The 15512-nt window shown below is 42.0% G+C and overlaps 1 protein-coding gene and 1 long non-coding RNA gene across 4 annotated transcripts in view; both read right to left on the reverse strand.

The window, feature by feature from the left end:
* The window catches only part of LOC137220078 (uncharacterized), a 61054-nt gene extending 57969 nt beyond the window's left edge, over positions 1-3085 (reverse strand). Inside the window, exon 1 of the long non-coding RNA XR_010941451.1 lies at positions 2796-3085. This is a non-coding gene — a long non-coding RNA (uncharacterized lncRNA). The remainder of the gene's footprint in view (positions 1-2795) is intronic.
* CNIH3 (cornichon family AMPA receptor auxiliary protein 3) overlaps positions 1-15512 on the reverse strand; it is a 281351-nt gene that overhangs the window by 221130 nt on the left and 44709 nt on the right. The window lies entirely within an intron of this gene.

The raw sequence follows: 15512 nt of genomic DNA on the forward strand, positions 1-15512 counted from the left end.
GCTGCCACCTTTCAGGAGACCTTGGCTTTCTGCTTCCATGGATGCCCCTCTTCTCTTCCCGCTACATCATCCACATGGAGTTTCTACAAGGAGAGGCCCTCCGCTGCCCAGCTGCTTTCTCATAGGTAATTTCTGGCCACAGTCTCACCACTTATTTTATCTTTGCAGATACTCACTTGGGATTCTAATTTCCATTTCATCAAGCCAGTAAAATGACTTGATTCCCTCATGTGTGAGGACTCCAGGGAGACAAGAGCCTCAATCAGGGTGCTGTACTCAGCAGCACTTTGGATTCTGCCCACAAGTGGTATCCCAAAGGAAGACCCTACTCTGGCAAACCATCCTGAACAAGGCCCGGCGTTTCCTAGCCCTTCTTCCTTCTTCCCGACAGTCCCAATGTCCATTTAGGTGTCCATTCAGTTCTGGGGAAAACTTTTGATGTAAGGAGGAACCTTGTAGCAGCACATCTCACTACCACAGGGTTTGGTGCAGGAGTAAACAGATGACATAAACAAGTCTAATCAGATTGACGATGGGTTAGGAATGCTGGGGCAAAGACGTTCTGTCTTTCTTTAGAGACATGAACAAAGAAGCACAAAGCCCAAGAGTTGCTGGCAATCATCTTGGGACCATGAGAATCAGACAGAAAAAAATTGGGTCCTTGGGGAAATTGTTGAGCTGCTGGACCAAGCGCTGCCTGCAGCTCACACTGATAATGGCCTTTTTTTTTTTTTAACCCAGGAGCAAATAAATCCCTGTATTGTATGAGCCAATTTGAGCCTAGCTTTTCATTTCTTGATGTTCAAGAGATGACCTGAAATCATGTATCGCAGGAATTTGGGGGGAGGGGGCATGGAGGGATGTAAAAGACATTGAAACTTGAAAGGTATTAGAGGGTTAAATCATGAGAGGCATAGGTTCCTTGTCCTATGCTAAGGGATTGGAGTTCATGTAGGCAGTGGGGAGACCCACTGAAGATTGTTGAGGAGGGGAGGTGGCACGATAGACTCTGTTTAAGGAAATTAACTCTGATGGCAGGATGAATGATAGACTGCAGGGAAGAGAGATTAGAAGCAAGAAAATGTGATTAGTAATGAGTCTGGGAAAAGGACATTTTATCAAGTAACCCCAGATGTCAACCTTGCCAGGAGTGGGGAGGGGTAAGCAAGCAAAGATACTCCTACGGCAACCCCTCTGATCAGTACCAAAGGCCTTTCCTCTGCCCTTAAGGGCATACAGGATACAGCTGAGGGTCCAAAGCCTAATATTGTGATGCCTCAGAAGGCTATCCAGTTGTCTTAGAAGTTTCAAATAACAGGAATTTTTAAAATTTTAAAATCTAAGACAAAGTTAATTCTAATTTACTTTAATGTTACTTAAACCAAGAATACTTTTAAAGGGTAGGGAAAAGAATACACCCCCAAACAACAAGCTATAACAAAGTGTCTTCACCGCCAAGTGTGTGAATCACTGATCTAAATCATGGTGCTCCCAGGTCCCTTCCTGCTGGGGGCATCCATCACAGCTCGGGTTCCCAGGCCCCCTGGCAGCCGCCAGTGTGCTAGGACTTTCTGGAGCCTGTGCACAGTAAGGGGCCTCCAGCACTCACGTGGCTCCATCCCTTACACACACGAGAAGATAGAAATCTCTCCTGGAGCAATGTAAGCATCTTCACTTTCTCATACTAGACCTAGAGAGCCTCCGTTCCCTGCTGCCCTTGCTGCCCCACCGTTCCAGCGCTGCCTTGGGCTGATAATGCCAGGGCAATGATGGTCCACACCCCCATATATTGCCCCCTGCCTCACAGTTTCCTCCCCAGTGCTGTACCGGTGGCTTGATAACCTGGCTGTTCCCATCCTGCCTCATTCTCCAGTCTTTCCCACAGGCAGACTGCCACCTGCATTCCAAAGCGACTGTTTGATTTACATAATTCCAATAGCTTTCATTGCCAGCTTCCTGTTTTTGTAAACTCCTGGACAATTTTTTCGTTTCATAAGAAACAAGAGCCTTGGCTCACAATCAACCCTCAACCAACCTAGTCCCTCTGCATCAAAGGAGACAGGGAAGCTTCTATCTGATGGTTTCCCTTCTTGTTTTAGAAATAGAAGCTTAAAAAACACCCAGTGGTTTCCAATCCAGAGGGTTTCATACAAGCTTTTGACTTCACTGGTTACTGGCTTCCTGTTAACAGAAAGAAGTTTCAGGCTGAGTCAGAGAAGAGAGCCAGGCCCAGCCATGATTCATTAGTGTTACTAATGACACCCCTGCCACCACCAACGACCACTATCAGTGCTGCCTCTGCTGAGGCTGCTGTGGCCTCCACGTTAGCCTAAACCTAGGAAAGCAAGCAACTGAAGCTGTTTCCCTGACTTTCTCTTCCAGATGGTATAGCAGTCAGCACAGGCAAGCTGGCCTTGGGATAAGGAGACCAGATGGGCCCTGAATCAGGGTGATCGCAAGGTTGCCCAGGAAGGCACCACTGCTTCCAAATAACTTCCCACTTCACCCCACCCTCCCTTTTCGCAGGGCCTGCTGATTCCTCCCTCTGAGTTTTTTTTTTGGTCTTCCTTTAAGATACAAAGACGGCTTAAACAGGCCACTCACACCCTAATATGATTCATGTGATGAACTCACTTTGGAAAACACAGATCACTTGAGAAAAGCAGATGGAAGAGATGCAGAAATGATAACCCAAAAGGCTACCAGGCCAGCAAAGTGACAGAGATGTCAATTACTTCTCAGTGTTGGCCAGGACCAGGCTTGGCTGCCAGGTCAGCAGCTGGGAAGTCACTCACCCCTTCGCCATGACTCTAGTTTGGGGATTTCTCCTAATTTCAAGGTCCTCTCAAAGAGCCCCAGCAAAGAGCAATCCATGCAGAAGTTGCTTAATAAATGCACGAATGGGCTTCCCTGGTGGTGCAGTGGTTGAGCGTCCGCCTGACGATGCAGGGGACGTGGGTTCGTGCCCCGGTCCGGGAGGATCCCGCGTGCCGTGGAGCGGCTGGGCCCATGAGCCATGGCCACTGGGCCTGCGCGTCCGGAGCCTGTGCTCCGCAATGGGAGAGGCCGCAGCAGTGAGAGGCCCGCGTACCGCAAAAAAAATAAATAAATAAATAAAAATAATAAATGCACCAATAAAATGAGGGGGTTCCACTCCTACACTGTTGGTAGGAATGGAGAACAGTATGGAGGTACCTCAAAAAACTAAACATAAAATTACCATATGATCCAGTAATCCCACTCCTGGGCATATATCTGGATAAAACTATATTTCAAAAAGATACATGCAGCACTAAAAAGATTCATAGCAGCACTATTCACAGTAGCCAAGACATGGAAACAACCTAAATGTCCATCAACAGATGAATGGATAAAGAAGATGTGGTATATATATACAATGGAATACTACTCGGCCATAAAGAAGAACAAAATAATGTCATTTGTGGCAACATGGATGGACCTAGGGATTATCATACTAAGTGAAGTAAGTCAGAAAGAGAAAGACAATACTATATAATATCATTTATATGTGTAATCTAAAATATGACACAAATGAACTTATCTACAAAACAGAAACAGACTCACAGATATACAGAACAGACTTGTGGTTGCCAAGGGGGAGGGCAGGTGGGGGAGGGATGGATTTGGAGTTTGGGATTAGCAGGTGCAAACTATTATATATAAAATGAAGGGCTTCCCTGGTGGCACAGTGGATAAGAATCTGCCTGCCAATGCAGGGGACACGGGTTCGAGCCCTGGTCCAGGAAGATCCCACATGCCACGGAGCAACTAAGCCCGTGTGCCACAACTACTGAGCCTGCACTCTAGAGCCCATGAGTCACAACTACTGAAGCCCATGCGCCTAGAGCCCGTGCTCCGCAACAAGAGAAGCCACCTCAATGAGAAGCCATGCACTGCAATGAAGAGCAGCCCCTGCTCAACGCAACTAGAGAAAGCCCGTGCGCAGCAACAAAGACCCAACGCAGCCAAAAATAAATAAATAAAATAAATTTATTAAAAAAATAAAAAAAATAAAATGGATAAACAACAAGGTCCTACTGTATAGCACAGGGAACTATATTCAATATCCTGTGATAAACCATAATGGAAAAGAGTATTAAAAAGAATGTATGTATATGTATAACTGAATCACTTTCCTGTACAGCAGAAATTAACACAACACTGTAAATCAACTATACCTCAATTAAATAAATAAACAAACAAATAATAGGGTTCCAAACCATGCTGTAACCATAACGATAAAGAAAGCTCCCAGGTCTTCTTACAGCCAAGTCTATCCCATGGGTTGTCCTGTCTAATCTTCACAGCCACCTAGGAAATATAGCTTCTCCTGATTCTAGAGGTGAAGGGTGAGGATGACTCCACAAGGAAATTTGACCCAGGTTTTCTGACTCAAAGTATCATAATACATCGCAGCATAATTGATGAATTCCTAGATTTATTACAAATCAAGATATAACTCACACAACATAAAAGTCACCATTTTAAAGTATACCATTCGATAGCGTTTGTAGATTCACTGTTGTGCGACCACCACCACTATCTCATCCCATGTGCCAGTGGCACCTGATGGACAGATGTGAAAGTCCTTCCCCAGGCCCATCTGTGGCCAAATGGGCCAATCAGCTCCTCCTCAGGTAGATGGTAGTGGGCAGACGCCAGAAGACACAAGAGAGGAGGCAGCAGCAGAAGCCTCGAGGAAGCAGAAGTTCTGAGGTACCCAGAAAAAGGGAAAGGCGTTGCCTGGTAACCATTTTGTCGGTGCAGAAGATCAGAGATGAACAAACTCCTGCAGCCAGAAAGCCAAGCGCTGACTCTCTGGAATTACATGAGCTCTCCACTAATTTTTCACTTCCCCGGTGGTGTCCACTCCACCTAAAAAGAGCACGTCCTACTGCTTAGGTGGTATCTCTCTACCCATGGATATCTCATAAACGTCTTCAACTTGACTAAATACAAACTCAAATTCTCCATTTTTCTCCCCAAAGTCTGCTCCCTCCTCCTCCCCCCTTCCACTCCACCTTTGTCCTCCAAACTCGCTGGCCTTCTTTCATCTCCTTTGACTCACGCTGCTCCTCTTGCACCAGAGAATCGGCACATGCTGCACCTCCACTGGGGATGCTGCTCACCTTGTCATTTCCCTGAGCCCCGCTTCTCACCAGTGCCCAACAGCTCTTCAGCTAGAATGCCCACTCCTCCTGGGAGCTCAGCTCAGTGTCACTGCCGCAGGCAGGATCCCTGGGAGCAACAGGGCCCCTTCTAGGCTCTCACGGCTGCTCTAGGCACAGCTTCTTTGTAATAGTACATGCAGAGTGTGATTACTTCACTAACATCTATGGCCAGCTGAACTAAAACTCTACTAGAGCAGAGACCCTGTCTATTTGCCTCACCTTTGTACCCCAGCACCTGGCACAAAGCCTGACACCTAGCAGGGAAATAGATATTTGATAAACAAATGAATTCAACTGGCGGCGGTAGGTATTACCTATCTATTTATTGATATTTATTGAAGTATAATTGGCATATAACATTATGTTAGTTTCAGGTGTATAATACAATGATTCAATATTTGTATATATTGTGAAATGATCACCACAATAAGTCTAGTTAACCTTCGTCCCCATACATAGTTACCAAAAAAAAAGGGGGTTTTTTCTTGTGATGATTAGGACGGAATCCCTCAGAGCTCTCTAAGATAAAGTGGCTGCAAAAAGAACCTCAAAAGAACCACAGGAGTTAAGCTACAGAAACCGTATTTAGTACTATCAAGCTGCTGACCACATGGTTTCAGCTACAAGCAAAGGTTCAGCAGAAATGCAGATTCAAGGACAGGGGTTGTCAGGCAGTGGGTTGATCAAACAGTGACTGCTTTGGTCTACTTTATCACCCTCCCCTTTCTGCTTTCAAAATGTGGGTTGGGGGCTTCCCTGGTGGTGCAGTGATTGAGAGTCCGCCTGCCGATGCAGGCGACGCGGGTTCGTGCCCCGGTCTGGGAAGATCCCACCTGCTGCGGAGCGGCTGGGCCCGTGAGCCATGGCTGCTGAGCCTGCGCGTCCGGAGCCTGTGCTCCACAACGGGAGAGGCCACAACAAGTGAGAGGCCCGCGTACAGCAAAAAAAAAAAAGTAGGTTGAAGGAGGACCTGAGTATGTGACAGTGGCTACTGTCAGACATATATTCTCTCAGCCTAGTGGTCTGAGAGCATTGGAAGGACACAGGGATAAAGTGGCAGGACTTGGCCTGCTAAGGAGATGTGAGCAGAATTCGTTCATGCTAATCACTTGGACTACACAGCATTTCAAGGGGCTTGGCAATTTTTGAAATTCTGTATGAAAATGATATGAGATCTAATTTTTCAAGTCCTTTTAGTCAATTTTATCAATAAAGGATCTGAAATACCAACACTGCTGATTTAGAGATTATATGACCACAGCTTTTGACCCAACACCTACGATAAGACATTTAAAAATCGACCCTGGTGACTTTTTTTTTTGCGGTACGCGGGCCTCTCACTGTTGTGGCCTCTCCCGTTGTGGAGCACAGGCTCCGGACACGCAGGCTCAGCGGCCATGGCTCACGGGCCCAGCCGCTCGGCGGCACGTGGGATCTTCCCAGACCGGGGCACGAACCTGTGTCCCCTGCATCGGCAGGCGTACTCTCAACCACTGCGCCACCAGGGAAGCCCGACCCTGGTGACTTTTAAAGACTAAAAGCCTGAAAGACACTATAACTGGTTTTGCAGTTCATCTGAAGAACCATACCTGATTTTACATTGTCCTTTCTCATCAGATCAATATGTTCAAGTTTATTGTCTGTTAAAATGCTGCAGTACAGCAGCTAATTTACATGGCATTTTGGTTCTAGGGCAGTGATAAACACAAAGCAGAGTTAATGAAGGAGCTCTAGCCTGTCCTTCGCAGATTGGAGAGGAAGTATATGAGTCTCCATAACCAGAGGTGCCAGAGGAGAAAGGAATTGCATTCTGTCCTTCCTCACTCTCTTGGCCTCCAACCCCTACATACAGCTTTAGTCCTACCCTTGTTACTGGGCTCCCAAAAAGCACTCGGGAGGGCCAGGTGTGAGAGTGACCTGAATTATCTCTAATACATGATGAAAGCAAATCATTCACAAATTACAATATTTTGATAATAACGTTAACAAATCACTTGTGATGCACCTTGCAACCCATCCGGACACCTTGTTGAGAAACTTAATAAGGAGTTGATTGCTTTCCTGGGGGAAAAAAAAAAAAAAAAGATACACTTGTTTACCAGCCCATGTTTACACATTACCACTCCCTGCTAACAAAGCGGATAATTCTGCTTCTTTTCAACCTCTTTGTAGTTGTATCTCACTTAACACAACAGCTATGTTCCTGGAAACCTGTGTGCATTTCATGTCTTGGGAACAGTGCCAAATTTGAAAGGCACTAAGGGAGCTTCCTATTTAAAGGAATTCCACATTAAGCAAATACCAGAACTATGGCTACCAAGACTTTGTGGCAACATGAAAAATGCTTATGACTCAGTGTTAGGAAGAAAACACCATAATCAAAATTGTGTGTACACAATGATTAAATTTTTTACAAAACAGATGTACATATGACAAATTCTGGAATAAAATTTACCAAAACTGATAATAGCTACATTAGAGAGATGGGATATGGGTTATTTATGTTTCATTCTACTTTGCAAACTTTCTGGAATTATGTTTTTAAAACTGAAAATGTAAAGTAAAAGAATTATGTGCTAGGTCTTATAGAGTTGAACAGTTATTCAATCATGCTATCAGTCTGGATCTTTCCATGATGAACTTCACTTAAGTTCAGGCAAATCTGTATTTCAAAAGGTTTTAAAACCATTAATTTAAACACATTTTAAATTTAACAATTAGAACAACCCTAAAGTCAATCAAAATTTGCTAAGGACAATTTTAAAAGCCAAAAACGGCTTGTAAACTTCCTTTATGCTCTGCAAATATAAAATTTCCGCATGTCTATTACACAGATCAGTCACCTACCCACCTCTTTATTACCACCATATCAAGTTGATATACATAGACTAAGCAAATAACTTTCAACAAATTGATTCCTTTAAAAAATAAATAAATAAATAGAAGAAAGATTTTATTAGTAGGCTTAAAACACCCTTGTCAACTGATGACAAATGAAACACATTTTATGGGTTGAATTAAAGGCCCTGGGATTAATGCCCTCCCTATCCAGGGAAATTATTGACTAAATCTTTGTAAACTGATTAGATGGCTCACTCTCCTCCATTCTCATATTGTTGGATATTAAAATAAAATAGTTGAAGTCATTCAATCTTGTCATAAACAGATGGCAGTCTGCCTTTCCCTCATACTTGCCTAAAGGCCTCTGCTATAAACTCAGAAGAACAATTGAAACTTTTGGAAGTAATCTCAAAAAGAGATACAATAAAAACTGTAACAGGTACTCCTAACTATTGATAGTACAGTGAACAGACTCATAAGTGCAGGCTTCCCAGTCGAAGCTGACATCCACAGACACCTGTCCAGTCTGTATCAAGGACAGAAGGCCTCCAAGCTCAGAAACACGTGACTCCATGAAAGCTCCGTGACAGCTTAGTCTGAGATCAGCAAAATAAAAATGAATTTCCTGGGATTACGGAAACTGATTTAATTGTGGTTGATGTTCTGAAGAAAAGGAAAACTCCTTTTCTTTCTCCTTTATCTCTATCAGTCTAAGAGGACATACTTTCATAAATTGGAATGAAATATTCTTTAAGTGGTAAATTATTCCAACATCCCTCCTTAGAATTCAGAGGAAAAAAACTTCTTGTGAAAATTCTTAGTATATATTTTCAACCTAAAAAAAAACACTTAGAAAAACTCTAAAATAGTGATTCTGTAGAATACATTAATAGACTTTATGTACAAACTACCCAAAACAATAGTAAAAATGATTAAATATTATTCAAAATGCTTTTTCTAAATTCCTTTACTTTTTGTGATAATGTAGTTATTTACTCAGGCTCAGTAAAAATCCATTCTCCTTCCTATAAGACTGAACTGGATAAATCAAATTTGCAACAATAAGACACAAGCTCATTTCATTTTAAAGATATGACAAGCTGCTACTAGGACTAAGGACTGTGCTTTACAAGTTGAAGGGAAATGTGTGTAAACAGTAATATGTTGGTAAACATTTAACAACTGGCTCTCTAAAATAAAAAGAAGTACTTCTTGGTATCATTTGCCAATGTCTGTGTTGTAAATTGTCCTGTCATGGCCAATTTTAACATGACACCACTGAACATAGAATTGGGAAGAGACATGCAATAATGCACAATTATATAGAATTTCCACCACAAAGATACAATACATATATAAAAAACCTCAAGAGCATACTTTTCTTTTTAATAAATTTACTTTTTTATTTATTTATTTTTGGCTGCATTGGGTTTTCGTTGCTGAGCACGGATTGTCTCAAGTTGCGGGAGTGGGGGCTGCTCTTTGTTGCGGTGTGCAGGCTTCTCATTGCGGTGGCTTCTCTTGTTGTGGAGCACGGGCTCTAGGTGCACGGGCTTCAGTAGTTGTGGTGCACGGGCTCAGTAGTTTTGACACACAGGCTCAGTAACTGTGGCTCGCGGGCTCTAGAGCACAAGCTCAGTAGTTGTGGCGCACGGGCTTAGTTGCTCCGCGGCATGTGGGATCTTCCCAGACCAGGGCTCAAACCTGTGTCCCCTGCATTGGCAGGCGAATTCTTAACCACTGCACCACCAGAGAAGTCACAAGAGCATACATTTTTTTTTAAAAAGGTCATACAGAGTGATTGGTTCAAGATGGCAGAATAGAAGGACATGCGCCCACTCCCTCTTGTGAGAGCACCAGAATCACAACTAACTGCTGAACAATCATCAACAGGAAGACACTGGAATTCACCAGAAAAGATACCCCATATCCAAAGACAAAGGAAAAGCCACAGTGAGATGGTAGGAGGGGCGCAATCACAATAAAATCAAATCCCATAACTGCTGGGTGGGTGACTCACAAACTGGAGAACACTTGTACCACAGAAGTCCACCCACTGAGGTGAAGGTTCTGAGCCCCACGTCAGGCTTCCAGGCATGGAGGTCCGGCAACAGGAGGAGGAATTCCTAGAGAATCAGACTTTGAAGGCTAGCAGGATTTGATTTCAGGACTTCTACAGGACTGGGGGGAACAGAGACTCCACTCCCGGAGGGCACACACAAAGTAGTGTGCGCATCGGGACCCAGGGGAAGGAGCAGTGACCCCAGGGGAGACTGAACCAGACCTACCTGCTAGTGTTAGGGGGTCTCCTGCAGAGGTGGGGGGTGGCTGTGGCCCACCATAAAGACAAGGACACTGGCAGCAGAAGTTCTGGGAAGTACTCCTTGGCATGAGCCCTCCCAGATTCCGCCATTAGCCACACCAAAGAGCGGGGTAGGCTCCAGTGTTGGGTCACCTCAGGCCTAACAACCAACAGGGACGGAACCCAGGCCCACCCATCAGCAGACAAGCAGATTAAAGTTTTACTGAGCTCTGCCCACCAGAGCAACATCCAGCTCTACCCACCAACAGTCCCTCCCATCAGGAAACTTCCACAAGCCTCTTAGATAGCCTCATTCACCAGAGGACAGACAGCAGAAGCAAGAAGAACTACAATTATGCAGCCTGTGGAACAAAAACCACATTCATTGAAAGACAGACAAGATGAAAAGGCAGAGGGCTAAGTACCAGATGAAGAAACAAGATAAAACCCCAGAAAAACAACTAAATGAAGTGGAGACAAGAAACCTTCCAGAAAAAGAATTCAGAATAATGATAGTGAAGATGATCCAGGACCTCGGAAAAAGATGGAGGCAAAGATTGAGAAGATGCAAGAAATGTTTAACAAAGATGCAGAAGAGTTAAAGAAGAAACACCTAGAAGAATTAAACAACAGACAAACAGAGATGAAAAATAAAATAACTGAAATGAAAAATACACCAGAAGGAATCAATAGCAGAATAACTGAGGCAGAAGAACAGATAAGTGGCCTGGAAGACAGAATGCTGGAATTCACTGCTGTGGAACAGAATAAAGAAAAAAGAATGAAAAGATATGAAGACAGCCTAAGAGACCTCTGGGACAACATTAAATGCAACAACATTCACATTATAGGGGTCCCAGAAGGAGAAGAGAGAGAGAAAGGACCCAAGAAAATATCTGAAGGGATTATAGTTGAAAACTTCCCTAACATGGGAAAGGAAATAGCCACCCAAGTCCAGGAAGCACAGAGAGTCCTAGGCAGGATAAACCCAAGGAGAAACACGCCAAGACACATAGTAATCAAATTGACAAAAATTAAAGACAAAAAAATTATTGAAAGCAACAAGGGAAAAATGACAAATAACATAAAAGGGAACTCCCATAAGGTTAACAGCTGATTTCTCAGCAGAAACTCTACAAGCCAGAAGTGAGTGGCATGATATATTTAAAGTGATGAAAGGGAAAAACCTACAACCAAGATTACTCTACCCAGCAAGGATCTCATTCAGATTTGAGGGAGAAATCAAAAGCTTTACAAACAAGCAAAAGCTAAGAGAATTCAGCACCACCAAACCAGCTCTACAACAAATGCTAAAGGAACTTCTCTAAGTGGGAAACACAAGAGAAGAAAAGGACCTACAAAAACAAACCCCAAACAATTAAGAAAATGGTCATAGGAACATACATATCAATAATTACCTTAAACATGAATGGATTAAATGCTCCAACCAAGAGACACAGGCTTGCTGAATGGATACAAAACCAAGACCCATATATATGCTGTCTACAAGAGACCCACTTCAGACTTAGGGACACATACAGACTGAAAGTGAGGGGATGGAAAAAGGTATTCCATGCAAATTAAAATCGAAAAAAAGCTGGAGTAGCAATACTCATATCAGATAAAATAGACTTTAAAAAAAGAATGTTACAAGAGACAAGGAAGGACACTACATAATGATCAAGGGATCAATCCAGGAAGAAGATATAACAATTATAAATATACATGCACCCAACATAGGAGCACCTCAGTACATAAGGCAACTGCTAACAGCTATAAAAGAGGAAATTGACAGTAACACAATAATAGTAGGGGAATTTAACACCTCACTTACACCAATGGACAGATCATCTGAACAGAAAATTAGTAAGGAAACACAAGCTTTAAATGACACAATAGACCAGATAGATTTAATTGATATTTATGGGACATTCCATCCAAAAACAGCAGATTACATTTTCTTCTCAAGTGCTCATGAGAACATTCTCTAGGATAGATCACATCTTGGGTCACAAATCAAGCCTCAGTAAATTTAAGAAATTTAAATCATATCAAGCATCTTTTCTGACCACAAAGCTATGAGATTAGAAATCAATTAGAGGGAAAAAAAGGTAAAAAACACAAACATATGGAGGCTAAACAATATATTATGAAATAACCAAGAGATCACTGAAGAAATCAAAAAGGAAATCAAAAAATACCTAGAAATGGGCTTCCCTGATGGCGCAGTGGTTGGGAGTCCGCCTGCCGATGCAGGGGATGCGGGTTCGTGCCCCGGTCCGGGAGGATCCCACGTGCCGCGGAGCGGCTGGGCCCGTGGGCTGTGGCCGCTGAGCCTGCACCACTGAGCCTGTGCTCCGCAACGGGAGAGGCCACAGTGGTGAGAGGCCCGCATACCGCAAAAAAAAAAAAAAAAAAAAAAAAACCTAGAAACAAATGACAATGAAATTATGATGATCCAAAACCTATGGGATGCAGCAAAAGCAGTTCTAAGAGGAAAGTTTACAGCAATAGAAGTCTACCTCAAGAAACAAGAAAAATATCAAATAAAGAATCTAACCTTACACCTAAAAGAACTAGAGAAAGAAGAACAAACAAAACCCAACCTCAGTAGAAGGAAAGAAATCATAAAGATCAGAGCAGAAATAAATGAAACAGAAACAAAGAAAACAATAGCAAAAATCAATAAAACTAAAAGCTGGTTCTTTGAGAAGATAAACAATACTGATAAACCATTAGCCAGACTCTTCAAGAAAAATAGGGAGAGGACTCAAATCAATAAAATTAGAAATGAAAAAGGAGAAGTTACAACAAACACCGCAGAAATACAAAACATCCTAAGAGACTACTACAAGCAACTCTATGCAAATAAAATGGACAACCTGGAAGAAATGGACAAATTCTTAGGAAGGTATAACCTTCCAAGACTAAACCAGGGAGAAATAGAAAATATGAACAGACCAATCACAAGTAATGAAATTGAAACTGTGATTAAAAATCTTCCAGCAAACAAAAGTCCAGGACCAGATGGCTTCACAGGTGAATTCTATCAAACCTTTAGAGAAGAACTAACACCCATCCTTCTCAAATTCTTCCAAAAAATTGCAGAGGAAGGAACACTCCCAATCTCATTCTCTGCGGCCACCATCACCCTGATACCAAAACCAGACAAAGATACTACAAAAAAAGGAAATTATAGACCAATATCACTGATGAATATAGATGCGAAAATCCTCAACAAAATACTAGCAAACAGAATCCAACAACACATTAAAAGGATCATACACCATGATCAAGTGGGATTTATCCCAGGGATGCAAGGATTCTTCAATATACGCAAATCAATCAATGTGATACACCATATTAACAAACTGAAGAATAAAAGCCATATGATCATCTCAATAGATGCAGAAAAAGCTTTTGACAAAATTCCACACCCATTTATGATAAAATCTCTCCAGAAAGTGGGCAGAGAGGGAACCTACCTCAACATAATAAAGGCCATATATGACGAACCCACAGCAAACATCATCCTCAATGTTGAAAAACTGAAAGCATTTCCCCTAAGATCAGGGACAAGACAAGGATGTCCACTCTCGCCACTATTATTCAACATAGTTTTGGAAGTCCTAGCCACAGCAATCAGAGAAGAAAAAGAAATAAAAGGAATACAAATTGGAAAAGAAGTAAAACTGTCACTATTTGCAGATGACATGATACTATACATAGAGAATCCTAAAGATGCCACCAGAAAACTACTAGAGCTAATCAATGAATTTGGTAAAGTAGCAGGATACAAAATTAATGCACAGAAATCTCTTGCATGCCTATACACTAATGATGAAAAATCTGGAAGAGAAATTCAGGAAACACTCCCATTTACCACTGCAACAAAAAGAATAAAATACCTAGGAATAAACTTACCTAGGGAGACAAAAGACCTGTATGCAGAAAACTATAAGACACTGATGAATGAAATTAAAGATGATACAAACAGATGGACAGATATACCATGTTCTTGGATTGGAAGAATCCATATTGTGAAAATGACTCTACTACCCAAAGCACTCTACAGATTCAATGCAATCCCTATCAAATTACCAATAGCATTTTTTACAGAACTAGAACAAAAAATATTAAAATTTGTATGGGGACACAAACGACCCCAAATAGCTAAAGCAGTCTTGAGAAAGAAAAACGGAGCTGGAGGAATCAGACTCCCTGACTTCAGACTATACTACAAAGCTACAGTAATCAAGACAATATGGTACTGGCACAAAAACAGAAATATAGATCAATGGAACAGTATAGAAAGCTCAAAGATAAACCCACGCACCTATGGTCAACTAATCTATGGCAAAGGAGGCAAGGATATACAATGGAGAAAAGACAGTCTCTTCATTAAGTGGTGCTGGGAAAACTGACAGCTCCATGTAAAAGAATGAAATTAGAACACTCCCTAACACCATACAAAAAAATAAACTCAAAATGGATTAGAGACCTAAATGGAAGACCAGACACTACAAAACTCTTAGAGGAAAACATAGGAAGAACATGCTTTGACATAAATCACAGCAAGATCTTTTTTGATCCACCTCCTGGAGTAATGGAAATAAAAACAAAAATAAACAAATGGGACCTAATGAAACTTAAAAGCTTTTGCAAAGCAAAGGAAACTACAAACAAGATGAAAAGACAACCCTCAGAATGGGAGCAAGTATTTGCAAATGAAGCAACTGACAAAGGATTAATCTCCAAAATATACAAGCAGCTCATGCAGCTCAATATCAAAAAAACAAACAACCCCATCCAAAAATGGGCAGAAGACCTAAATAGACATTTCTCCAAAGAAGACATACAGATGGCCAAGAAGCACATGAAAAGCTGCTCAACATCATTAATTATTAGAGAAAAGCAAATCAAAACTACAGTGAGGTATCACCTCACACCAGTTAGAATGGGCATCATCAGAAAATCTACAAACAACAAATGCTGGAGTGGGTGTGGAGAAAAGGGAACCTTCTTGCATTGTTGGTGGGAATGTAAATTGATACAGCCACTATGGAGAACAGTATGGAGGTTCCTTAAAAAACTAAAAATAGGATTACCATATTACCCAGCAATCCCACTACTGGGCATATACCCACAGAAAACCATAATTCAAAAAGACACATGCA

Source organism: Pseudorca crassidens, chromosome 2 (genome assembly GCF_039906515.1).
Source record: "Pseudorca crassidens isolate mPseCra1 chromosome 2, mPseCra1.hap1, whole genome shotgun sequence".
NCBI lineage: Eukaryota > Metazoa > Chordata > Mammalia > Artiodactyla > Delphinidae > Pseudorca > Pseudorca crassidens.